The sequence below is a fragment of the Pseudopipra pipra genome, chromosome 12 (assembly GCF_036250125.1).
Source record: "Pseudopipra pipra isolate bDixPip1 chromosome 12, bDixPip1.hap1, whole genome shotgun sequence".
Lineage (NCBI taxonomy): Eukaryota > Metazoa > Chordata > Aves > Passeriformes > Pipridae > Pseudopipra > Pseudopipra pipra.
Genome location: NC_087560.1, coordinates 7,284,155 through 7,311,180, shown reverse-complemented (window position 1 = coordinate 7,311,180; position 27,026 = coordinate 7,284,155). Strand labels below are relative to the sequence as shown.

Here is a 27,026-nt window from a genome sequence, read left to right as displayed (position 1 = left end):
AAAAGTTGCTATAAGGAGTCCTCAGAACTGAAGCTACTTTGCTTTTGATCAAACATATCCCTGGTATAAATTGCTTCAATATATACTGACAAGTATTGCCCAGTATGTCAGCCATACTTGGAATACTGAGGAATGTGGTAATGTGGTGTTATTTGACACTGTGACCTTTGCTCAGTCATAAATGCACATGGCACAATGGATATCACATTTTACACAACACAATTAAAACTGTTTTAATTCTTTAAAAACTTAACAGTAAATTAAATGTGGTTTCCCTCTCTCTCCCTCATCTCTCCACCACATGCAATACAGAACACAGAGCTTAAAATCTCCAACTGTTTATGTTCTGAAAAAGGCACATCAGACAGAAGACAGCAGGGTTTTGGCATTTCCCTTTTATTAATATACCTTTTATGGGCAGGAACAGCAGCTGTAACTGAAAAAAACCCATGTGAAAGAGAAATGATAAAGAGGGGGATAGATGGCAACACTAAAGAGACAGAGGTGGAACAACTGAAGGAAGCACATACACCCAAACAGCATCCCTTTAGGTATTCTCCACTTTCACCAGTCTTTTTCTTAGTCTTCCCTGCATTTCCCCAAGATTTCATCAGTATGTTGACACAAAGCCAACTAAGTGTAAACCATCCTTGCCCCCCAAAAATAAAAGCAAAATTCACAACAGGTGCAGTGACACAAAGGCACCATTCTTGATAAAAGGCAGTACCTGAAGCTTTGGCTATAAAATATAAACATGACCAAAATAATTCTGGAATACAGTTGTGAAATGAGGTGATACTCAAGCTCATAAAAGTCCTGCAAGATTCATATCCTTTAGATAATTTTTATCTCTCTGTATAGAAAGAACAGAGTCAGTGTGAGTGTGCTCTGCTTTTAGTGCTTATTTTACACAGGCAGTCAGTGTCAATGCAGCACCAAGGATGAGAAGTGCTGTAATATCTTAATTAATTAATGAATGCTGTAAATAGCTGGTGTTGCAACAGAGGTCACATCTAGCCAGGATGGAAACAAAAATCCAGTAAATATGCTGTTTCATATGTATAACGTAGAATAAATTTGTCTTACTTCCCTATTGCAACTCTGACTCCCAGCATTCTTGAGCCAAATTGTCCATGTTTTGCACTGTGACAATTAATTGTTCCAAGTCAAATCAAACCTGTGTTGGAACCCTTTATATTTTATTAAGCCATTGAAAACTTCTGTCCAAAGATTCTCACTTCCTTCTGCCTTCTGTGGCTGCCTTATAGGTGAAAATACCAAAGCACAACAGGGGTTATTAGCTGTAGTCTTTCACACAGGTAGGAGCTAGGTACTCATGCTACTGGAAACTGATTTTTCTGGGCTAGAATTTCAGTGACTTTTCAGGTGTTGTAGTCAGCTGTAGTTAACGAAGTCGTTTGAGATTCATCTATCCTTTATTTTTATGATGCAGCAGTGGTGCTTAGGTTCTTGCAAATCAGTGCATTGCTGTTGCTGGTTCACTCCTGTCACCAATCTACCTGTTACTACACAGAGATGCATCAAATCTTGAGTATCTATTTTCTTCAGTGCCGTGTGACTTATCAGATCCACACTATATCAGCTGTATTTACCTACAAAGATACATGCAGAATATGTCCTTACCTTCTCAGGGACTGGTGCTTTTGGTAGGCTGAATTTCTTGATGCTTAGAACAGGTAGGAGTCTTCTATTGAACAGTCATTTTATCTTCTCCTTTCCTTCATAATACTTAGTTCTGCACAGCTCTGCCCATCCACAGATCTCAAAGGAGAGCAATTTTTGCCTTTTCCTAGTTGTTTCTTCCTTCTTGGGTTGTCTCACTTCCCTGAGACTCCAAACTCTTTTCTTATCTGACCTTCTTCTTAACTCAAAAGTATGAAAGAAAAGAAACACTCAAGTCTCTACAGCTGTCAGTTTTGCTATATTATGGGCTTTAAAAACCCTCCAAACTTACACATTGGCATTACCTTCCTCTTGTGAGGCTGACTTCTGCTGGTGGTAGGAAAAGGTTGAAATTATAGCAATAGTTTATGACCAGTACCTTTAGCCTATGATGTTTATTCCTTTCAATAAGAGAAGTTGACTTGTTACAGACATAGCTAAGGATTTTGATTCCATTAAATGTGCTTTGTGTGAGTACCGTGGAGAACGTAAAAATGGAGATCTTTCAAACTTCAAAATATAACAATTTTTTCCACGTGTCCTTTGGATGAGATATAATGTGAAGACATTATAGGGTGTTCAAAATATACACAGTAGTCATTATATCTTCTGATCTTACTGTGCAGTGTTGATGTGCAGCAGTCCACGATAGCTCTGCTTCTGCCCTAGTTGGTTTCCTTCATTTCTGAATGGGATGAATTTTAATGTATGACCCAAGTCTGGAAGTCTTAGAGCAGCTGACTTTAGACCAGTGATTGGTATTCCTGTTGGCTAATTTAAAACTAATTCAAATACAGCCACAGTGCATTGTAGATATCTTGCTGCCATCAAGCTATTAGGTCCTATCAATGTCAAAACAATTATGCAACTACAGACTGGGAGAAACTTGCTGCCCTGGGATTGTCCCCTAAAGTACTTGTTTGGAGGTTGCTTAAGGAGATATGGTGCTGTCTCGCTGTTAATTTTTTCAACATACCATCATAAAGCTTCTCATTCCTACAGGGAATTCATGTCACAATTTAGGTATGTGATATCTTTGTCTCTTTGATCCATACATATAATAACCATAATATTTTCCTTATATAGCAGTATTCTTAGACTATGTATGTCTGCTGCTATCAGGAAAACCACCTTGTGTGGTTAAAGAGAAGATAAAGAGTGACCCTTACTAAATAAAGAAGAAGGATTGAAGAAATGGGACCAACAATAGAGATGGTATAGAAATTGTTACCATAGCAATTTCTTCAGCTAGAGAATGTTTAATTGCCCAGCCCATCATGGTATGGTTTATAAATTGATTACTCAACTCACAGAGGGGAAGTAGTCATGGGGCATGCCTCAGAAATTTTATTCTCATCTGGGCTCCAAATGTGAATGGCCAGATTCAGCTTGATATGATTAGGAATAGCAGAGATGTTTTTGTCTAGACTGCAAACTCTCTAGGATAGGAACCAGAGTCTTTATTATTTGTCTATAAACCACTTATTTTGGGTAGTGTCCCTGAGCATGTAGAATAAATAATGACATGGAGATAATGAAAACTAGCTCAACATAAATCTGTGCCTTGGTGACCAAACTACTGCAGTTTATTGAGAGTGCTTTGCAAGCCAGGGACACCATGCTGGCATTCTATGCTCATTTACTATGTGGTGTTTTCCTCCCCGTTTCTGTCACCATTAGATCCACTCAGTGCTGCTGTGGGGCTCCTTTCTCATCCTTCAGGCAAGCTAGGACATCCCTCCATCCATCTCATATTTCATTTTCACAATCTCTTGCAACCTTGCTTTCTCTATCCAGAGGAAAAATTCCATCTCTGATATCTAGATCTTTAATAGCATAACCTGTTGAATACACTCTTGTGCTGCCTCCTACACTTGGCAGGCACTCCACAGCATAACATCCACAGTGTCTCATTCCTTCCCTTCTACCCCCCCTCCAGTACCTTCCCTTGCTAATGTCTGCAGAGAACAGGCCAGTGAGTAGCCCACAGGAGTGCCCTCGGGGGGATAATCAATTATATTCTGAGTTTCCAAGTACATTTTCATATCCAATGGACTTTCAGTGTACTGAGTTTTGGGGCACAAACTATCCTCCTTTAGACTGGCATAGATTAGTTCGACACCTAGCACAGACAGGGCCTAACTGGTGCATGTATTTTGGGAGAATGTGTTATATAATGACAGAGAAGTGCAAATAGCATTCAGCCTTTATGTAAAATTTCAGAAAGTCTGTTCTACGTGACAGTGAAGACTTGTTAAATTTATTTAGATGCAGTCTGAAAAGTTAACAGGAATCAGACTGGTTGTCCCAGCTTGCTGTCAAAGTCAAATCAGTGTTCCCTAGAAATCTACCACAATAGAACAGCAAAGAGGAGTGCAATTCTCAAGTGTCAGGTAATTAGTACAGTCAAAACATGGTAGTATTGATTATCTGTGTGGTGGTATGAGGCAGAAACAACCTCTGCAACTGATGCACATTATACAAATCCCATAAAGTGTGAAGTACTGCACTCTCCAGGGTTTCTGTATCTGAACGTGCTCCATTGCTCATAGCTTTGGGTTTTTGTAGTTTCAGTTTAAAAAAATCCCAGTTTGTTTTGCTCGCTAGGTTTTCTAAGATCTCAACAATCAAGGTTTGCTACCAAAATGGAAACAATTTTTTACATTTTTAATTTGCTTTCTTTATAGTACATTTCTATCTTCTGGACTCTTCTTCTGTTACATCAGTGAGTGCAAAATTCACTGTAGCACTGGGAACAAGTCCCACCTGTGCTAAGAGCACATCTGCTCCATACCAGTTTACTGCTTTCACCACCTGCATCCATGTTACAGAGGAACATCTGGATACTATTACAATTATAGAAGGTGCAGGTTTTATTCTCAGTGCAGGATTGGACTCTCATTTCACAACCTTCCTCGAAGAGTGAAGCTCATGTAAATACATCCTGTCCCATTTATAATCAACATACACTTAACATCAATAAAGCATAATGGATCTGTATGCTAATTATGTCTCCATCATCATCAAGCATAATTGAGGTAGTATTAATAATTACTGATGCTAAAGACTAAAGGCTATGAATTCAGGACTCATCATCTGGGAGAGAATTGTACTCTTTTCTTATTTCAAGTAGCAGATTGGTTGTGGATTTCTTTATCTCACAGAGAGAGGAGAGATGGAAGGCACAAGGCTAACTGCTTCTTGCTGACTTGAGTTCTGTTACACAGACAGAAGCAGAGACTATTTATAATCCTTCAGAATTGTTTATAGAATATATTCTTACTCTTCCCACCCAACAAACTGTAGGAAAATGTCACTGTCCTTGATTTGCATATGAGGGTGAGTGTTTGCATGTGCAGCGTGGTACAAATCCGTTCCACAGCCATGGCCAGATAAGGGAACAGACCACACGATGAATAAGTGAAAGGAGACATGGAATGGAAAAGGGAAAAGGCAAAAATGATTTAACAAATTCCAACTGGGAAGCAATATGAAGCTGTACCTGCTGCATGAGCTTCCTGTGTCTTTATGGCAGTATTTTAGAAATGTGAGAGACTGTAACTTTGCCTGAATAGAAAAGAAGGCATGAATGTAACCACAGAGTGTAATCCTTGAGGCATTTTAGCTCGTTTACAAATGTGTTCACACCATTTTATCAGTCAGGCATTGCTAAACAGGTGTGACCATTTCCTCCTGACATGTTTTCCCTGTTTCCTCCTCGTATGAGGAAACTCAGACTTTTTACTTCTGGCTATGGTTATTTTAACTCATAGAAGAGACACAAGCAGTTTGTGCAATACAACTGTGCACTTGCTGAGTAATGGATTAGTAAAACCAGCATATTATGTGTAGGCAGAAGATAGGTTTTATATTACTTCTTGAAAGACTGTATTTCCAAAATGGTTTATTACAGCACCAGATGATTGATTCACCAATATCCTATCTATGATACTGTATCACTGCAGAGAGAGAACATGCTTTGGAAATAACATTTTCTGAACATAAGGATCAAACCCTAAGCTTTCAGAGATGTTTGTACTCAGCTGGAGAGATACATTATAGTTTGGCACGGATCTTCTTTTTATCATCCATATTTTTCAACGAAGGATTTTGTTATATGGAAGATAATGGTAGTGCATATATTCTGCTTTCAAATGCATTCACCCTTCTGAACTGTTTCAGCTGTCCTCCTCCTTCCAAGGTTTTATGTACATTATCCAGACAGCTGTCTCCCCTTCTCTTCCATATGTAATGATAATGCTTTCTGCTAAGGTATGTACCTTTATATTGTCTAGGCCTCTGTCTTTTCCACTGTTTTCTGTCTCTTGGAAATCTTATCTTTAATCTTATTGAAAAACATGGTCTGTGTTGTATTTGTATGGAATGCAAAGAGGAAATTCTCTATTTGAAAGACTTTATTTTTCAATTACATCAATAAGGTCTACATCAGTTATATATAACAAAAGATGATATTCTTGCCTTACATTGTCGTGGCTCTAGTGACATTGTTTTCATCCTAATCAGGTTCAACTGTAAATCTGTTCAGAGCCTTCACTAAATGTCTTTTGGCTAATTTCTTTGGCTAAATATCTGGCAAAAGCAACTTGCTTAACATGACTCCGTGTCATCTGCCTCCCTTCTCTGCTTGGATCTTCTGAATACTTCCCCTACCTCGAAATGTGGCCTTTTGCTTGAACACTGAATAATTCCTCCTCACAGCATCAATCATACCTCTAAAACACCAAACATGCATGTCAGGGTTTGGAGTTGCTTGGTTGGTTTTATCTTCCCACCTTTCCTAATGCAGATTCTTTCTCTGTGGCTTTCCATGCTTTCCTTCCTTCACATTCTAGCTTGTACACAGCAGTGCTGTCTATATTCTTTCATATGCAAGAGGGTGTAACCACACCACCCACATCCTCAAACAACTCAAATGTTCCCCACTCAACTCAAAAGCTGCTTCTAAAAAAGCCTTGCTTGATTTTAAAATTGCTTGGGATCACCTTTGTCTCCCTTTCTTTTTTCTCTTCAACTAATATAGGCCTGTTAGCTACTCTTACACTCTTCCATATTTGCCTTTTCCTCATTTGGTTTCTCTGGATCATGGATTTCCACCAGCTTTCAAAAAGTCTTACAGCACTGATGCAAATAAAATTGTATTAATTTGCACTACTTTCTTTCCATCGTTGCCTTAGATTTTCTCTTGTGGTTTTACATTTCTGAAGCCTCAGTATTTTTGCAGTAACACCTATTGTTGTGAAGCACCATCTGGGATAGGACTCTAATGAAAAAGGAGATACAAAATAACTTGGGTTTGGAGATATACTGGTGAGAAACATTTGCTTAACCATATGGAAATTGCATTTCTTTAGAGTACAGACATAAAGCTCAAACAGTAGGGATGTCAAGGCAACTCCCCAGAAAACTCCTAAGAACTCACACAATATCTTTTAAAAAGTCTGTCCCTTTCCTTTTTTAATGGAGTTCATTATCAAATTAATGAGAAATGACACTTTAAACCTGCTCTGCTCTAGCTTCACTATGCTCCCATTTAAGGCCTTAGTAAACTGTGTAACTTCCAGAAGTGTTGTGCCAGTGTTTATGTTTTGGTAAGTCCACCCTAGAAATCCAAAGCAGTTATAATCTAAATTATTTCTGTTCTTTGTGAATTACATGGAGTATATGAATGGTGTCCATAAATGTTTCTGCTTTGGATCAAGAATTGTGAAATCCTAATCGGAGAAGGTTTGAATGAATTAAATAAAAAAAGTACCTCTTTATTAGAAAGGATGTAGCAACTGAGTCAGTTTGCTTTGGTAGATTTTTGGGGTAGGAAGGGATATGGGGTTTGTTTATAAATAGAATTTGATTTCATGCACTGGAGGTAGAATTATGCAATTAAACTTTTAAAAAAGCTTCTGGCACAAGGATATTGCAGCATTGTAAAAAAAGAGAAAGGACATTTCACACCCAGAAGTTATCCATATGGCCACTGACCACATGTTTGGTAGAGATGTGAACAATATGTCATTGGTATTTACAATTCCAGGTAGTTTTCTTGTATGCCATAAAAAGTAAATACTTGAACAACAGTCTTTGCTGTGTAGATCTTTAATGGGTGTGGGAAATTCTCTTTATTTAGCAAGGAATGCCCATCATTTGCTGTCTTGGGAGATGTGTTGGCAACAGATGGGATCTCAAGAGCATTGTTTCACTGTTATTCTGATTGTTAAAATGCAGTTCGTTTCATTCCTTTTTTTTTTTTTTCCCTTCTTTCCTGCAGGGGTGAGAGGGACTGTGGAAAATAGAGGGGGAAAGTAAAGAAAGCTAGAGAGAAAAAGAGAAAAGAAAATGAAATTTGAGAGAAACAATGGGATGAGAATCCTGAGAGAACTGTTGAAAAACATGGGAGAATTGAAAGCAATAAGTTTGGGTGGAGAATCCTGGCAAATATTCAGCACATACAGGGTACAGTAATGGCAAAAAGGGAAGACATAAGAAAAACACACTGCTTTGAGTTCTGTGGTGGTTTTTCCCCCATTTTCTTCTCATTTGACTAATGTGCTAGGGATCAGCAGTCATGGGCTAGTGGAAAACATGCTGTGGGACCATGTAAGTGGAATTAAATGCAATAGTGCAAGACATGGCACTGTCAGAAAGTGGCAGCTGACTTAGTCTTCATGCAACTGGACAGGTATAGTACATGTGCAGCTTACCAAATGAAAATTTTGGTTATGATTTCATTCTTCTTTGGGAATTTTATTTAAGCATGTCCTGGGAGGATGTTTGGAGATTCTATTGTTGCTCAGAATATGGCACACTGCCCACATCTGTGTGAGGTTTTTCAGCAGAACCTTAACACTTCCAAACAGATGTTTAAAAAAAAAAAAAAAGACTTTTCTGAAATCCATTATGCACAGGTCTGACTATATTTTTGTTACAAAAGTCAAACCGATTGACATGTTGAACAAGGAGGATAATGTTTTGAACCTAATATGAGAGGTAATCAAGAGCATTAGTTTAAAAATCCTGTCAACCTCTTTTTCTTGTTTTTGCCCATAAGTCTTGTGGGGAGAACCCTTACCTTCTCTTCTCTACAGGAGAAATCAAGAGAAACTTTGCCTCAGACAACATGAAAAGAGATACTATCTGAGGTAACACGAAGGTGGCCTCAATATTTGAAAACTGTGTCAGTTGCACAGAAAATTATGGTTGTGATTTCTCAATACGGGAAGTGATTTGAGGACACTCCCAAACGCTTTCTGTCTTTTACTGTTGAATTGATTTTCTGTTATTTAGACTCCAGATTACTATTCAAGACATGTCAATAGCTTCATTTTTTTTTTGCTCTTCCAAACCCATTCTCTAATTTGAGTGTCTGACAACTGGGGCATTTGAATATGAGCATTACCAGAATGTGTAGTTTACCAAGTGTTCTTTTGCTGTCCAGAGACATGAGGTCTATACCAGGGGACTGACCAATTGCAATGAAAAATGTGAAAAATCATTATGCTGAACAAACATCCAGTCTGTGTCCTTGCCCAAAGGAGTGATGCAGTCTACCTCAGTCACTCCCTAACACCTTAAAGGTGTCCAGCAGTGAAGACTCTGCAGTTTGTCTGGTCATCTAGTTCAGTCAAATATTTCAACATTAAAAGTATTTTTCCTAATGCCTAATCTGAACTTTCATTGCCACAGTTTACATTTATGGAGGCAAGCATCTTCCAGTCCTTTTTGTATAGCTTTTTACATGTCCAGAGGTTGTTACTGCTCCTAACCTGTCTACACCCCGACACTTTCTTGAGCGTTTTCCTGAGGTTGCATCCCTTTAGTTCATTGAGTCATTCAGTGATCATGCTTTCAGAATCCCTGGTCAGCCTCATTATTTTATCTTCACTATCTCCAACCTATAACTGTACTCTGTAAACATGACTTCTTGCTTGTGCTTCTTTTTCTGCCCTCTTGGGATTATATTTTTTTGCAACAGCATGACGTGGCTGACTCCTGTTCAGTTTGTGATCCACAATAAGCCACAGATACTTTTCTGTAAGTTTTCACTTGTCTGGTGTGTCCACATCTGCCATATTTTGGACACCATCTGAAGTAGTAGTTCCATTCTGATATTTTCAACATTTTTTCAAAAGCTTAGAAAGTAAAGATGAAGTACTTTTATGGTCAGGATATTCTGATTCTTATCCTTTCCCAACTTTCCCTCTCTGTGTTTTGCATCCTGAGGCCACCAGTGCTTAATGATCACAAATGAAGTCAAAGTATTTGGAACAGAACCTGCTTGTTAAGTACATTGAATTTGATTATTCTCTTTAAGGGATTTTATGGTGATATGCCTGAGAACTACTGAGAATAAAGGACCACCTCTAAGTGCTTTAAACAGGCCACAGTGTTAAACCCACTCTGTGTTGTCCTAATTATTTTCTCAGCTGATTGCTGCTGGGTATTCTTGTTTTTTGATCTTTATAGGTTGGACCCAAATAGTTTTGAAATAGGTGCTCAGGAATGTGCCATTCTGAGAGAGGTCCACTTGATCAAAGCACCTCCCCGCTCTAGTTTATGTCAGGATTTCAGAAAATTCTCCTTGTTCCCCATGTCAGGGTTCTGTAACTTCTAGTTTAATTTCTAACTGGCCATCTTAAACCATTCAACAGTTTTTGATAAACATGCTACTTTGGTAGCTGAAAGTTGTTTGATGCTGAGAGTCTTTTCAATACTCATGAATTTAGTGTACAGCCATCTCCCAAACATGGTACTGCTGTGTCCTGTTGACCCAGTGTGAAGAAACTTTTTGGTTAATTGTCTTATGAGTGTCTTGCGATGTTACGAGCCACCACGCATCCATCCTGAAGTCTTGGAGTAGCTGCTGTTACAGGACTAGCACTGGGTTTATTTTACATGTTTTTAAGGTTTGAAGTTCTGAAAAACATAGATAGTGATGAGTGATAAGCAGCTCTTCTTCCAAGGTTCCATCCTGGTACGTGTGCAATTAGGGACATCTCTGCACTATCTTATGTTGGCAGGTTGTAGCACTTGAGCAAAGTGCTTCTGAAGATTTTGAAACCCTGGTTTTGAGCATTATGCTGTGCTGCTGCTGATTGGCCCAGTGCATTGTGAACATGTGGCCTCCCTTCACCAGCCTTAGTATTGGAATTTCAGCTGCAGCTGAAATGCAGAGGGTAGTGTTTTAGCAAACTTTCTGCAGTAGTATTTGGAGAATGTGAGCTTGAAGTAGAGATGACCTCAGAGTCCAAGGAGCTCCTAAGTCCTACCTACTGACTGAGGTCACCTCTTCTATAGCAGCATGATAGTTCTGGCAGCTCTTGAGACTGGGAGAGCCAGTGCTGAAATCAAAGGGAAGAAGGAAGAGAGCTGGACAAGACAAAGATATTCTGTATTAGCTGAATATATTCTGATCTCATCACCATCTACACATGGTCTGTGACTGGTTGTGAATATCATGTACATTTATCATGGTGAGACAGTGTGGTGGGCATGTGAAGGACCAACCTAGCAAACAGCAAATATGGACTAACTTTTACCTGCATATACAGAGGAATTAACTTTTATCTGCATGTACAGAGGAGGCTTCCATGACTATGAGTGTAAGAGCCTGTGGAATTCTTAAATTTCTAAACAATAAACATAATTGTATACACAATATTCCCAGCTTCTTCCCATTCAGCTCCTTGCAACTGTAAAAGATAGGATAGGAGCTCTCAGACTGACCTTTTGGGATACAGTTTGAGTCATTTCACTTCACATTATCTCTGTTTTTCCTCAGCTTCTTGCTCATCTCATCCATTAGGTTTTTGAAACAGGAACTTTCTCTTCCTGTGCATATTTATCTTGTGCCTAACACAATGGCCTTGGTCTTGGTTGAGGCCTCTTGATGATACCAGAATACAAATAACAATAGCGGGTGCAGCAGAAACAATAACAAAGCAGGTTGGTTAACCTTCGATGGTCTTTTCCTGAGACACCTCTAGGTATCAGAATGCAGTCACTTATCCATATTTTTATTTTTCTCTCTATGGTGACTTTGAGTTGGCATATTATCACAGTACAATGACAAGTCACCAGCAGTCCATGCATTGGTTGGCTTTTCCAGTGACTGATCTTTTTTTTTTCCACGTAATTGCCTTCCATTTGCAGTTGTTATTTTAAAGGTGACCCCTAACCCTGCTCAGGGAAAGAAATAATGGGTAGATTGAGGTCTGAGGCTTTCTTAGTATTACTACTCAGAGCAAGTGAATATTATCTAGGTCTGGTGCTGCTGCTCATCTGCACCTGCATGGAAGAAAGAGGCTGGGGTGTGGTGGTGGTGGGTGTATTTTTTTTCCTGCTCTTCCCCCCCACCCTTCTCCAGCTGGTCCTTCATCCTGCTTCTCTCTTGTATTTCAGTTTCTCCTGTACTCATTTCTGCTGTATGGAATTTGAGGTTTCTCAATCCACATTCCCTGCCCCCAGCCCGCACACTCCCCACGGACCCAGCTTCCTCTCGCACATTCCACACTGGAGCGTACCACTCTGGAGGCAAAGTGGGCTCAGGGAAGAGTCCATCTGAAGCCTCTCTATCCCAGGCCTGCTCCGTCATCATCCTCATCATCCTCACCGTGCTGAGAGCACTTTCACCAGTGAAAATGCGAAGATAACGGTTCTCATGGCACTGAGAATTAGAAATTCCTGAAATATTTCCAACATCAACCAGCAGAAAAGCAGGGTGATAGAAAACAAATGGTGACAGGAAGGCAACAGGGAAATAGGGAAGGGGAATTTAGGGCTGTATAGGCTAAGACAAAAAAAAGAGAGAAAGAGACAATAAAGCCAGGAGACGGGGAAAAAAAAGCAGAAAGAGATGAAAAGCTGAGAAAACGTGAGGGCAAATCAAAGAATGAACAAATGAACCAGGCAGGCTGTAAAATGAAAGAGAATGAAATTAAGTGCATGGAACAAATATTCGGATAGTGATCAAGGATAGAGAGCAGATGCTGAATATGAGTGAGAGCCAGAAACACAAGAGGGATTAAAAAAATCTGTCAGAAGATTTGGGTAAATTAAGTTCACATTGGGTTTGATTTGAGTAACCCATCCCTCATTTTCATTTTGGTTTGTCCACCAGGAATCTGGTATATCCTACAGCAGATTATTTTATCAAGGGCTGTTACTGGTGTTTTGCTTTGTATTGCTTTTTTAATCAGTACTAATTGGGCCTGTCATCTGGGTAGGCCCAGGATAAAAGTGGTGTGACCTTTGTGGGAGAGGGTTTCTTCTATCACTTAATGTGTTTATGTTTGAAATATATGCTCAAACACGTGGTCATCCAAACGTGCTGCATCTCAGAGCACTCTGCTTCTGGGAAGTCTCGTGTTGCTGAGCATCATACTGGTGCTCCCCATACCCACCTTGGAGGGGGAAACCCACAGAAAAAAAAGAATCAGTGTGCTGATGTGTGACTTCTGCATTAGGAAAGGTCGTTATGTAGCAGTTCAGAGTGGCACAAGGAGCCACAAAAAGAAACAGGCAGAAAGGAACTGAGCCAAATACAAAGGTTTCTCCCTCATAAAATGTTAAAGACACATACCATATAAAACTTCATTTATGAGCTGCTCCCAGTTACAAACCATCTCTAGACTGGCAGCAGCACCTTTAGCATACTGCTTTTAATAGAAACTGTCTTCCTTTGGTACTGTACTTTTCCATACGAGCTTGAGGGGAAAGTAATTTAGTTTAATAGCTGCCACCCTCATTTTGAAGCAGGCCTTGATTTAAAGCCGGAAGCAATTAAATGTAATGAAGCCCTAGGCTTCTGCACTAGGATCAGAGCTGTGTTATTCACAGCCATACATACACGTCCTTGTTGCTAATGTGTCACTAGTCTGTTTTTTCCAATCACCGTAGCCTGGGTTTTTAATTCCTGCTGGGCAGACTGTGTACAGTATCTGTGAAGGTTAACAGATTTACAGTAATGGTCTGAAAACAGGAGGAAGGCTCATCTCAGCTCTGGGGCGTTTATGGGATTTTGGCTTATGATCTAAACATGGCTTTTTGTGCTCTATTTCTTTTATTTGGTTTGTGTAGCAGTGTTTTGTCAATTCTCAACTCTAAACAAAAGCCTTTAAGGCAATAATTTCCACATTTCCCTTTCAAAATTTAAAATGAAGATTGCCTTTTAAAGGAACTTGCATACTGGTGACTATACTTTCTCCTTCCCCTCCTCAGTGATTTAATCATATTTCTCTGTGTGTTCCCTGGGTCTTCTTTAGGTGTCCTTTGCTCAGCTTGGTATCTATACGGCTCCTTCTGTTTGGCTTGTTAGCACTTTGGGACAAGGAGTTTGGAAACTTCCTGAAGTCATTGGGAATTGTGCCATTGGCTTCAACAGGGACAGACTTTTTAACCTTGTGATAACTTACTGGTAACAGAAACCAAACAGACCTCTCAGTGTCCCTTTCAACTTACAAAGATCCAAATATCAGATGTAATGTGTGACAGAATCCCAAAAAGAGGGTCATCAAAACAATCAAATCATACAGGAATGCTGTGGGATCCACCCGCCAGTGTAAATAACTCTGTGACCTCAGTTTCATTATTCTTCCTTTCTGATGTCAATAACTTCCCACCATAAAAGTGTACCATGAAATGGAAGACATTTGAGAAGTCTGCCTACCAGCATGGCTCTCAAATTCAGAGGTTAAGTAAAAATATATCTTTCAATATTATCCATGTTGCATGTGTCTGCATTTATATGCAGTGAGGCTGCATACTGATTTTTAAAACTGTTATTTTTAAATTTTTAGAGTGGTCTATTGAAAGCTGGATCTACAAAGGGCTTTTAATGCAGAGACTCAGGAGAGCAACCTCAGCTATCTCCTCCTTCCATCACCCAACAGATCTTGACCAGTCAGTCCTAGGAAGGGATTTCTTTTTTTCATATTGTAATCATTAATAAGGTTGAAATATAACAGTGCCACAAACTCTAATCTCATTGCTCCTCCAAATTGACTCTGTTGATTAATTTCTCCTTACCAGACTATCCTCTAAAAAGCACTAAGATTTTCCTCATGCAATTACTAGAAATGTATGGTCCCAATATTTTCAACAGGCAACTTTACTAAAATTACTCCATTGGGTTGTGTTATTCTGCTGGGGTTGGCAACCTTTTATGAATGGCCAGTATGTTATTTTGGTGTCCAAGGAGGGTATTTCATGCTGAAGTTGGAGGTGAAGTAAGTAGATCATAGCCAATGGCAATGCCTTTCTTCTGGCAAGGCAGAACTTTCCAGTTTCCTGTTGACTTCCAGGTGGGCCAGCTGATGGGTGGTGTGGTGGTTCTGGGGGAGGGTTGAACTCAGTGGAAGCTGGAAGCTGCTACTTTCCATGGATACCTCTTTTCAGCTTTTATAACTCCCAGCTCTCAGCCACATGTGTGCTTTCCTACATGATATTCATCCATGTGCTGACTTTTTTTGGCCATAAGTGCCATGGGTTATGATCCCTGTTTCTCTTCAAGTAATTACTTTTGCATGCTAATGGATGGGGCAGTGTGCATGTTCTGGTATCCTGCTTGAAAACAATGAATTTTCAGAGTGGTCTTAATGTGGGTTGACACTCATGTAGACTGTCTGTTATGCTGCAGGTTATTTTAGCGGTCTCCTTACCCCCATCCTGCATTTCTTTACCTTATTCCTTTACCCAGATAGGCCAGTCTCTTTACTTGTCAGGCTAGAGCAAAGTTGATCAAGTGGTACTTACTTGTTTAGGTGCTGGTGGATAGCCAAGATCAGGCCTTGCACAGTGGTAGAGTCAGCTGCAGGCCAAAAAAGCTGTAGTCACTGTGTGCCACACTTAAATGAGCTTTTCTCATTTACTTAGTGCACGTAGTCCCTGCTTGAGATTACAGCTCTCATAGCACAGGACTGAAAAGATGGCATAACTCTACAAGGCATACATTGCTTATATTTTTATTTGGTGCCCTCCCCCGCTTTTTTTTTTTTTCTGGCACAGTCCATACACTTGAGAGTGAAAGTTCTGTAGAAAATACATAGAAGTATATAGAGTTAACAAGACATCCATGAAGCAAGAGCATTCTTATTTTCTAGGTTTGGATGATCCTTGCGAGACCTTGTTTATTTCCCAGCAGACTTGTATATCTTTTGCATACATGCAGAACAATATTGCATTTTAAGGAAAGCGCTCTATTATGGCCTTGTTACCTGACAGATCTTCTTATTGTTTCTTCTACCATATGTAGAGATGCCTTTCCAACTCAGTAGATCTTGAGAGATCATTCGGAAGAATAACATCAAAGCATACCTTGCATAGCACTGGAGACCCTTGTCTTTGAGATATACTTTGCATCTCTTAAGAAGTGACAGCTATGCTCTCCACAAGAACACAGGTAATTGCTTATCTGACCCCCTGTAAACAACATGTCAGACCAATAGGCACTGCCCTGGTCCCTGACTGCTGGAGCATTCCCAGCAAGGCACAGCAGCACCTACGTGTTCACTACACACCTGGCAGCGCTTGTGGCCTGGAAACCCCTCCATCCTTCTGATTTCACAGTAGACCAGTGCTGTGACTTTGTGAGCGCTGTGAGTGGGAATTACACAGCAACAGACAACATCCTCTCTCAGCTGTAGGGTTTAGGAACCTGCCCAAGCTATTGGGGAAACCTCTGGTCCCTGGCACACCCTAGTAGCCCAAGCCAAGCCTAAAGTGCAGTCTGCACGCCAGAGGCCGTATGCATTTACAGCTTTTAAGTTTGGGGGTAGTGCTGAGCTTTCAACATAGTGTGCAAACTTTCACTGGTTTTATTAATTACTTGTTCTCAAGTTTACACATTTTATTATGTTAAAATTTCTGTAAGAAGACAGTGTGTCTTTTAAACCCCTGTGGATTTTTACATTTTTAAGCCCCTATGGATTACATACAATACAATGACACACCATTTATCAAGGTATAGTTCTTGTAGTGTATCCCTAAATTTTCATGAAATCCATATGTTTTCATAAAGTATACATATAAAATGAGTAAACATGTATAGGAACATAGCATCATATCTAGTCATATCTTGTCTCACCTGAATAATTTTAAATTAAAAATTGTGTTTATTAAAAAACGATGCAAATGTCCATGAAACTGCTTTATGCCTTTATGAGATTTTTAAGTTGTAATATGCACTAAGTTTCACAGCAATATTTGTGATATTATATACTAGTTGTTGTAGTCATGACATTATTAGCTGCAATCTGTTAAACCAAGCACTAGCAAACTGCAATCACAATTCAGTTGGGTGAAATTAACCTTACCATATATAAAAACGATCCTTAAAAATGAATGTAGCGTCATATTTCACAGTTACCATGACCAACTCCCTCTACTCCTCCAAACCAGGAGGCAGAAATAGAATCCAAACTAAGTAAGGCAAGATAAAACCCAACCAGCCCCTGTTCTCAAAGTAGCAACACAAAACACCTAAAAATACCGCTCCATATGAGCATATTTTCTCAGTTGGGAAAAAATTGTCTTCCTCTCTCCTCCTAATGCATGCAGAGGTCTCCGCACTTCTCGCTTCCTGCACAGCTTTCCACCGGCTGCTATAAACTGAGGGAGGTAGTTTTGGCTGCTTTACCTCCAGAAAGCAATGGATTTCATTGAAGTCTTTCCCACAGGGGCACTGTTCAGCTGCCTGGGCGAGAGCTGCTGTGCAGCAGGTGCCTTGGGCAGGGCTATACCAGGGATTTCCACTGCCATGGTGAGGGTGCAAGGATGGGTGATGGTTTGGGGTATGGCTGATGAGGAAGGTGTGACTGGTGTACCCCCGTGGCCCTGGTGCCAAAGGGCAGTGCCAGGCAGTGCCCCACTGTTGTGGCCAGGGACATCTCCCAGCCAACTTGGCTTCTCAGCGCTTCTCTTCATGCACTGTCTGCATCCAGACCTGTCCCATGTGAACCCTCTTGTCACCTGTCCTGTGTCTTTCCTGTGCTGGAGTGTCATCCCTACCTGGGCCATTGCCGTGGTGCGTGGGGTCTAACGCAGTGCTGTGGGAGCAGGAGGTGTGGGTGGGTGAGGAACACAGCCAGGGGTCAGCCCACCCTTTGCAGTCTGGCCCAACTGAAACGCCCCTTTGCAGCTCCCTGAGGCCTGTTAGTTGACCTGGAGCATGGACAGCATTGGGACGTGGCTCTGCTGTGACAGAGGAGGGTCTCTGCCAGGCTGGGTGCAGGTGACTGAGCTTTGGCTGTCTGGGACCCTGACACCTGGGAGAGGTGTGTGGGTTGGCTGCGGCCACAGAGAGGGAACTTAAATTGGAATCTACCTTTAGGTCATTTTGTCTTCCAAAATAAGCGTGTGGGCAGGCTACAACCAGAGTGGTTTTATAGAGAACAATAGCACGTGTTTGATACCACATTAAAGAGTACTAGAACAGGGGTGTGTGTATAGAGGAACTGGAGAGCAGGACAGGAGGGTCCTGTGTTTGCTTCCACTGGGGAATTCTTAATTTTGAAGTGCCATGGCTGCAGCAACTTTGTTTGCTGGGGCCCAAGGGGCTCCTGGTCCCTGCAACAGCATCCTGGGACGAGCTGAGCAGGTGCCTGACACCTGAGCACTCCCAGTGGCTCCGGGGGGCCGACAGTGACAGCAGTGCTGATCCGTTCCAGCACAGGCAAAAAAACCCTGTAGAACATGTATTCTCTGGCTGCACACATTATCTGAAAGCAAGATAAATCACCTTATACCTGGGTCTGCTTTAGCTTTTAGAAGAATGTACAGAGTGGTTAAATGCCTCAATAGCAACTATGTGCAACCTGACAACTGATATTTTTATGATGATACAAAGCTGTCAGACCTATTAAAAAAATCCAATAATCTAATCCCCTTAGTAAGTTATATTAAAATCATGTAAGTACATAATGCAAACATTGTAGTTGTTTTCCCTGTTTATAGCAATCTTACAGCTGTTGCTTTGCTGGGATTAATTTGTCTCCAAGGGGTTTCAACACTATCCTCCCCAGTGCATTATGAGAGCCTGTAATGTCATGTAATCGGGGCTATATTATTTTTGTCGAAATCTCTGGGAGTGATGTAAGAGGAAAAAGGAAACTAGCTAACTCCCAACCATTTGACCAAAGGTTAAATTAGTCTTGGCCTTCTCCCAGCCGGACCTGAAGCTTTTCAGTCAAACATTTGTTCTGCCCTGCTCAGAAAAATGTGATGTCTTTTCATTTATTTTCTCTCTCCCATGTTTGTTTTGTTTTGTTTTGTTTTTCTTTACCAATGTCACATGTTGTCTTTAGTGTTATGTCCTTATTTGTTGTGGAACACATCACTGGGACAACAGATGTTACCTACTGGAAGGTCAAACCTTTGGCTCATAATTCCTTTAGATGCTATGGAATGCTATGGGCATGAAGACTAAATTTTAAGTAGGTCATATTATGCTGTGCAAGAGAGTTTGTTTTTATTTATTGTGTAGAGTAGACACACAATTTTGGTCCAATCCAGTGCAAGTTGCCCCAAGCATGGCCTTTATAACACTCCAGAAGCTGTTTATCTGCTTGAAAGATGCTAGAAAATGTCTCAGCAGGAATGTTTGGTAGGTGGTATGAAAGTCTCCCTGCAGACTATTCCAGCCCATGTGCAGTCTGAGAACCTTCCAGCAGTACAGAATAACTGGCATCTGTTTTGTGTGTGTTCTCAGGTCTATTTCCACGGACAATGTTGTATTCTGTTTTTTTCTTGCATTTATATGGACACATTTAAGGCAAAAGATGATAAGGTTTTTGAGATTCTTTAGATTGTTAGGTAAGGACATTGAACTATGAAACACATTCTGAATGGGAATGAAGCAGGGGAATGAACAGGAAAACAGGTGTACTTGGACATTAAACCTTGACAAGAGTTCAGAGATGTTCAAACTGTTTCTTGATTCATCTGACTTGTGTGTCTTCTTTTATATGCTTTTCTGTTCGTATCTAGGTATGTATTTGAAAAACTGCTAAAAGCTGAAATCCCAGTAGGGACCAGTTCAGAGATACATATTTTGACTACTTAAAGAAGAGAATCATAACTAAAAAATGTTATTTATGTTCATCAGAATAACAAATGTAGATATTAGGTGACGTAACAATGATGGTCATATAAAGAAACCTGCTTAATAACTAAAGAATTATTACAGTACTAATCCCATCAAATCCTTTGTTACAGTAATTAATATATTTTATTGTTCTCTATTTCCACAATGATTTAAACAACAAATACTATGAAGTTACCATCTATTTAGATGGTGCTGTTTTTCTTTAGTTAAAATATTTTCTGAATGCTGGATTTGCATGGAAATCACCAGCAACTCCTAGAGATACAGTGAGAATATAATTGAGGCTTGTGCATTTGTAATTTATACCTGACTTGGATGTTTCCATCTAATTTAAGCTTCCAAATAAAGTCACATGAGTTCAGTACTAGTCATGTAGCCTTTCAGGTTATTTAGGAGAATCTTTCAATCCTTGCAAGTGAAGCTGCAATCAATTAGTGTTCTGTATTGCTGTTTACTAGTTCATGTACCCTGTATATGAGCAAAGATAGTTCAGAGGTTAATTTTCTTTTCCCTTAGCTCTGCTGGGTGGACTGTGCCCACCCCATGGGAAGTAAGGGTTCAAAAGTGACCTTGCAAGTTGTTCTCCTTGGGAAGAAACAAGTTGAGAGTCCGGCTGGGGGATGCTCTCCACCCTTGGGAAGAGCACAGCTTGCATTGCATCACTTGTTTGCACTGGCTCAAGAATATTATTGTAGTTGTGAAAGCAGCAGAATTGTCTGTAGTGACTGGTACCTTCTAGGAGGTTATTGCACTGTAAAAAGAAAATACCAGGAGCTTAGAACAAGGAGCTAATGTGACTCTATGCTGTTTGTTCAGTATTAGACAGCAAAAAAGAGTACTGAGACTAGTGATAAAAAAGCAGAGAAAAATAACATACAGACCTGCATAAATAACACCATGTAAGTGCTTGGGTGCATAAGGAACCAAAATAATTAAGTGGCGAGGTTAGGAAAAAGCATATCATCATTAATTATCTGATCAGTTTACAAAATCATTAGCATTTCGGATGGTGATTAGCAAGAACTCAAAATGAACTTCTGTGAGTTTTTGCTTAGATGTTTTTTCTCTATATATATTTTTCTAAAATTATAGATTTCTTTTACTTAAAAACATGCACTTTTTAAAGATTTTTTCGTTTTTACATTCTCAAGACATTGTTGTGCCTGTGTTACAGTGCAGTTCTTTATTGGCACCTTGGTTTTTTAGTCCTCAGGATTTAACAACATAGTTAGTAAGAGGCTCTGATCAGGATTCCCTGAAGGTGACCCAACACATTTCATACATACTTATGTAACTTTGCCATCAGTCATCAATAGCTTTGAGCTTAAAACAGGCAGCGTTGAATAAAATTTGAATTAATCAGGGTAAGATTAAAATAAGATTCCTCAACTAGGAACCAATGTGCTCTAAGCTGATATGTGGAGGTGCTGACACCTGCTCTGTGGTCTGATCTCCCACTGCTGCCTTAAGGGAACCAGTCAACAGGGTCAGCTGAGTCTAGAGCCCAGGGCTCTCCCCTGAGTGCCACTGCTTGTGCTGGCTGGACCTCAGTAGGGATCCATCTCTAGACTCAGCTTTTCAAAGGTTTTTAGTCAGGCAGCAATGAATTGGTGTTAAGCACAGCCAGCTGCTAACTGATGCCTAGTTGTTTCCTTGAGGAAATGTCTCACAGATTCCTAAATGGCTGTATGTGCCAGGCATTTAGAGGTGCTGAGCACTGCCAGTTCCCAGTGAACTCAGCAGGGATGAACAGTGCTTAGGTCCTCTACAAGCTCAGCTCCTGTTGTGGGGAGCAATGGTAGGAACGGGGAGAGAAAGGGAATGCAAGGGATTGCACTGTAGGCATCAAAAAAACCCCTACAACCTGAACATGTGTGTGTGTGTGTGTGTAAAAATAAACAAATAAATAACTCCCAGGTGTATCCAAGGTGGACCTTGCCACTTGGCTGTGGAGAAGCAGAAAACAACACACCAAAACTGCAGTGCACTGATACAAGTGCTGAGAAGCTCATTTGTCTATGGTCAAGCCCTGGTGAAAGCCGATGGTATTTTTTATTAGCTGAGAGATCCTGCACTGAGTCTAGACACATACAAGTGAGTAGCTGATGTGGCTGTGTGTAACAAGGAAAGTCAGAACTCCCCATCTGAGGCCTTGAAAGGTCATTCATTCCAAAGAACTTCCAGGGCTTTCCCCAGCTCAGTTTGTCAGAAGTGTAAAGTATTTAAATTCCACTACTGCAGATCTTTAGACAAACAGAATTCCTCTGCAAGGCTCTCATCCTGTCTTTGTATGTGTTTGCATGTATTAATTGTTCCTTTACAATAGTATAAGTAATAAGTAACAAGTTTTAGGAAGCACTGTTCTAGGAACCAGGAGAGCTGAGCTTAGTCCTAGCCTTTGCAGTAGATTTTCCTCTGTAATCTTGGGATGAGTTGCTCCATTTGTTATTCTCAATAATCTCCTTGTCTGCAAAATAGTAGTAATAATTATTTTCTTTATTCCTAGATTTTCATTTTGCTTTTAAAACCTTCAAGGTTTAGACCAAGCTTACGATGTTTGTAGAGGACAGTGAGGCCATGGTTTTGATCAACTGCATACAAATAATCAGGTTATTTAATTAACACTTTTTCCTTTTTTTGTGCCATGAAGGAAGATTGACAAAGATGTTGCAAAAGAAAGCAAATATTGTTGTCCCTGCTGGCCATTGCAGCTGAAATAACTTGATTTTATTAGAACAGTTTCAAAATGGATGCTTACATTGTAACTGGAACTCTCACAGTTCTTGTAACTTCGGTTTGTAGACCATACAGAGCCTGTTTGTGCTGTAAATATATTCCATAGGAAGAGCTCATATCTCCAGTCTTATGAAGAGAGGACAAGTTTCTTCCCAGGTCTGAACTTCTTCAAAATCCCTGACATTAATAAGCAGCTGAAGCAAATGGGTTTGGATTTTATACAGATTCTGGAAATTCTGAAAATTGTGTGAGGTTTATGTAACTAGACTTCTCTTACACAGCAGAACCTTTCAATTTAAATTTCTAAAATAATGCAACTTAAAGGGCAGTTGTAGAAGAGGAGCTGTTCAGGAGTCGTGATCGAGTGCCTGACTGGGAGCGAGGTGTGAGGCTGTATGAGGTGTGCTAAGGACTGTGGGGAAAAGAGGAAGTGAAAACCCATTTAAGCCTCCCACTCCCCATTCCCTTCTGTAAATTTTGTCCCGGTTTATCAATTTTTCTCTCTGCTCAGCAGCATCTGCAGTTGCTCAGATACTAATTTGCCTGTGGTTGCAATGGGAGATGGTTTGTGGCTCAAGCTAAAGTAATCAAACATGTCCTCCAGAGCCTTAATAACATTCAAAGCAGGGAAACACTTGACTATGAATAAAAAGCTAGCAAGTTTATTTTTTATTTTAAAGGTTAATAAACATGTTTGAACAATGAGTTCTGAACAGACAGTATCTTTGCTGCTGCTTAATTGCCCAGTAAAAGTAGAATACAAAATTATTTGCTGTAAAGGTTGATAATGATAATTGGGAAAAAGGTGTGTTGAACTGGTTAAGATGGTTAAGACAGGCATGTGCAGATGAGACTGATGACTTACTGAACACTGGCTGCTGTACTGAGTCCAGTAAATTCAGTTGTGCTTGCTGCCTTGGTTCTGCTCTCTGAATCACCCAGGAACACAGTCTAATGAGGAGCTACTGCCTGGCCTGCCCAGTGTTTGATTGCAAAGCTGGAAAATGCCAGCAGAGACTACATGAACAGTAGAGTTAAACATTTGGTGCTTTGCCTCAGCCCCAACCTTTAGAGAGGCACCACTTCCTCCAAGAGGAATAGGAGTTAAGAAGGTAGAAAGAAGTCCATTAGGAAGATTAATAAGAAAGAAACGTTGTTTCTTCTGGAACTTTGTGTAGAACAAAGACAAACTGGGAGATCAGTTTGATTTCCTTTGTCAGGCAGAATCTGCTGGTGACTCAACCAAAAGCTCTGTGCAATGTGGTTCTTGCTGCTGAACACAACTTCCACAACTAATGCATGAAATTTACTTTTGCTTTTCTTGAGCTTTGTATGCAAAACAGCTGAGAACAGCACTTCCAGTGGTTTGGTTTGGTGACTGTATTATTACCCCAAAGAGACAAATAGTAATACTGAGGAAAGCAAGCTTTTTTCCCCACTTAATTTTTCAAAATTCTAGAAGCATCATGAAATCTCTTGGCCAGCCCATAATCCTAAAGCTTTCAAAAACTTTCAGCAAAGTGCCCCCACCCCGACAGATTTTGCAGTCTGTAGTATGAATTTTTCCTGAAAAGAGTGGGGCCCCATTCTTTTCATGTTTGAAACTGCACGCTAGAAGGTTAGCTGGTAATTAGTCTTCCCAGAGAGGACATTGTAAAAACAAATCATTGAGTCATTTGTTGCTGTTCTACCTAAGAACACAGTTAGTTAAAAGAGCCTGTTTGCCAAAACCCTGAGAAAGAGCTGGGGATGTTCTATGTGTTTTTAAAGTAGAAATCAACCAGCAACCCTGTCTTGTAGCAGAGCTTTGCAGCAGCCCTGCTATAATACACATGCAGTTCACTACAGGGAAGAAAACAGACTTGGTATTTTTGTAAGAAAGAGCTGCAAGGTGATTTTGGACACTGAGAAACAGTATCTGCAGTAATTTTGTCATTTTGTGCTTTTACTGTCCATAGAATGGAATCTGAAATTAACTTAAGACTTTCAGAGACTTGACTATGAATGTGCTACAGATGCAGGAGATGAGAGCATCTCTCTGTGTCTTTCTGAAAGGCTTTGGGCAGCTGGAGTCTACTGTCATTTTCCCACCAGAGTGATCTGAAATGGTTCACAAATGGAAATCTAATGGGAATTGTGGATCAGATGTTTGGCATTCCCTAAGGAAATTCCTGTGAAAGTCTGTTGTACCAGGGCATTTTCCCCCACGTGTTTGCCCCTGGGAGACAAATGCTGCAAGGGGAAAACTGCTGGAGAGGCTGGGCTGCAGCAAGACAGAATAGTAATTGCTCTGAGTTTTGCTGCAGTTTCAGTGGTGGGAGTGGGTGGTTCTGCATATATTGATGTGATCAGAGACCTGGCCAATTTAGCAGTGCCCAGGAGCTCTGTAGCAATGGCTTCCTGTGGCTTAAAGTGTGCAGTGTGCACTGTGGAGAAACACGAGACAGCTTCTCAGAAAAGAGTCATGTTCCTGTTTAGTTTCATGCCAGGATAGAAGGGGCATAGTGCTCTCAGCAGCCTCCTCCTTGCATGGGACATGGCAGCCCCTGTGCCAGGGCAATCCTGGTGCAAGGCAGCATCGTGGTGCAGGAGCTTTCCCTGTACTGCTCAGGGGATCCAGGCTACTCAGGAACCACAGACTGGTAGCTCTGTGAATGCCCATTTCTTTGGCAACGTGTTTTTTTCCTCAATTTCACAACCAGGTTGTATTTAAAATAGAGTATATACATGATGCTGGAAGAATAAGGCTGAAGAGCATTTGGTGACTTTTCTGGACTTCTTGAAATACTTGATTTGAGCAGAGTCTGACTGCTTAGTCCCCATAGCTGTACAGCCTGGAGACAGGACATCTCACCAGCCATCTCTGAGAGCCACACTCACGGTGAATGAACAAGCTGGGAGTTCTGACTAGTGGTAGGACCATTAGATTCAAGGGGAATGCTTCAGCCATCATCCTTAATCTGCAGTTCTTGGTGGGAGCGAGGAGTGACTTTCCATTCAGCATCCTTCCCAGAAACTTGAGTGTTTGTGATGTTCAAAATCAAAAACTAAAAGGAGGCCTCTCTTGCCAGGCACTGATTGTGCTTTGAGATTGGATGTCAAGTGAGAGAGGTTTTGGACCAATAGAAAGCAGGAAACAGTAGAAACTTCTCGAGAGATCCTGCTTTATGTCCCATTCTGTGGTACTGAGAAAAGCAGTGGGCCATGAGCTGGGGCCCTTTTGCCAGGGGAAGCAGTACAAACACGATTTCTTTTTGTTTGGCAGCAGGAGCAAGCAGCACACAAACATCTTGCTAATCATGCTGCTGTAGGAAATGGGAACTCAGCCAGGTGTACATGGAGCAAGGAAAAACCCCAAAATGAAGTGAGCTAATGTTATCACCAACCTCATCGTGAGGAACCATAAGGGAGAAGGAGAGGGGCTAAGCAAGGTCATGAAAAATGATCAAATTCTGTGTGAGTGCATACACACAAGTGTATGAGTACTTTGACAAAAGCTAGTGGTGGATTGTTGAGAGGCCAATGCAGCTAAGTTCCTGCTTTGTTACATAGATAAATTGCCAAAGGAAACATTATCCAAACAGTTCTACTTCAAAGGCAAAATGACAAGCTTTGGGGAACTTGCGGTACTTTCAATCTGGCCAATAACCAAGTGTAAAGTGTAAAATATACATGTTTAGGAAGTAGGACACATGCCGTTCAAGACAGGCCTTTCCCATGCTCTCAGACCAGTGCAGCTCCATTTGATGTGCAAATGCATGATGTGTGATCTGTCCTGGCAGTGTGCTGCCTGCCAGCAGCACAAACATTTCACAAGCACCCTTTTGGGTTACTCCAGCCTGCTGTTACTCCAGCCTCCTTGGCAGCCTCTGCAGCTGGAGCTTTTCTTACAGTCTGTTGCTGTTGTGCTTGCACAATCCACGTTTATTTAGCAGGTCCCATCAAGAGACTTCAGGCAGATAAAGACATCTTGAAAGCATCCTGTAGTTGCAGGATTTGATGCTAGATACTAGGATTAAATGACAATACAAAGAATGGTTACAGTAATGCACTGGGGAATATATCAGCAGTGCAGACTTCGTTGATCCTTAAGGCAAATTGTCCCAGCAGATGTCCCAGCCTCCCTGGGCATTGGAGACTTCAGGGTATTACAGCTGATAGCAAAGGCCCTCCCTGATTTGTGTTTATAAATTTCACCTGAAATCAGGTGGAAAAATATTCCCTGCAGTGCTTCCCAGCACTGCAGGCACAGCCAAAAATGTATGTGCTCTGCATATACAGCCTCTGGTATTTGGTGAAACTCACCCTATAAACCCATGAAAAGTAAGAGTGCAAATGCTCACCATGGAGAAGCAGTGGATTGTAGGTGCAGTCCCTCTTTTCTGTATGGCTTGAGTGGATTTAAATTTGTGATATCAAAAAAATAATTGCAGTCTTTACGGTGTAACTGAGCTCTAGAGTACCTGTGCTGGGAGTTTGAGGCTGGTTTTTAGTG

At 40.7% G+C, this 27,026-nt stretch overlaps 1 long non-coding RNA gene across 1 annotated transcript in view; it reads left to right on the top strand.

Moving 5' to 3' along the window:
* Positions 1–27,026, top strand: part of LOC135420591 (uncharacterized) — a 34,649-nt gene that overhangs the window by 2,464 nt on the left and 5,159 nt on the right. The window contains exon 2 of the long non-coding RNA XR_010433617.1: positions 15,947–16,093. This is a non-coding gene — a long non-coding RNA (uncharacterized LOC135420591). The remainder of the gene's footprint in view (positions 1–15,946; positions 16,094–27,026) is intronic.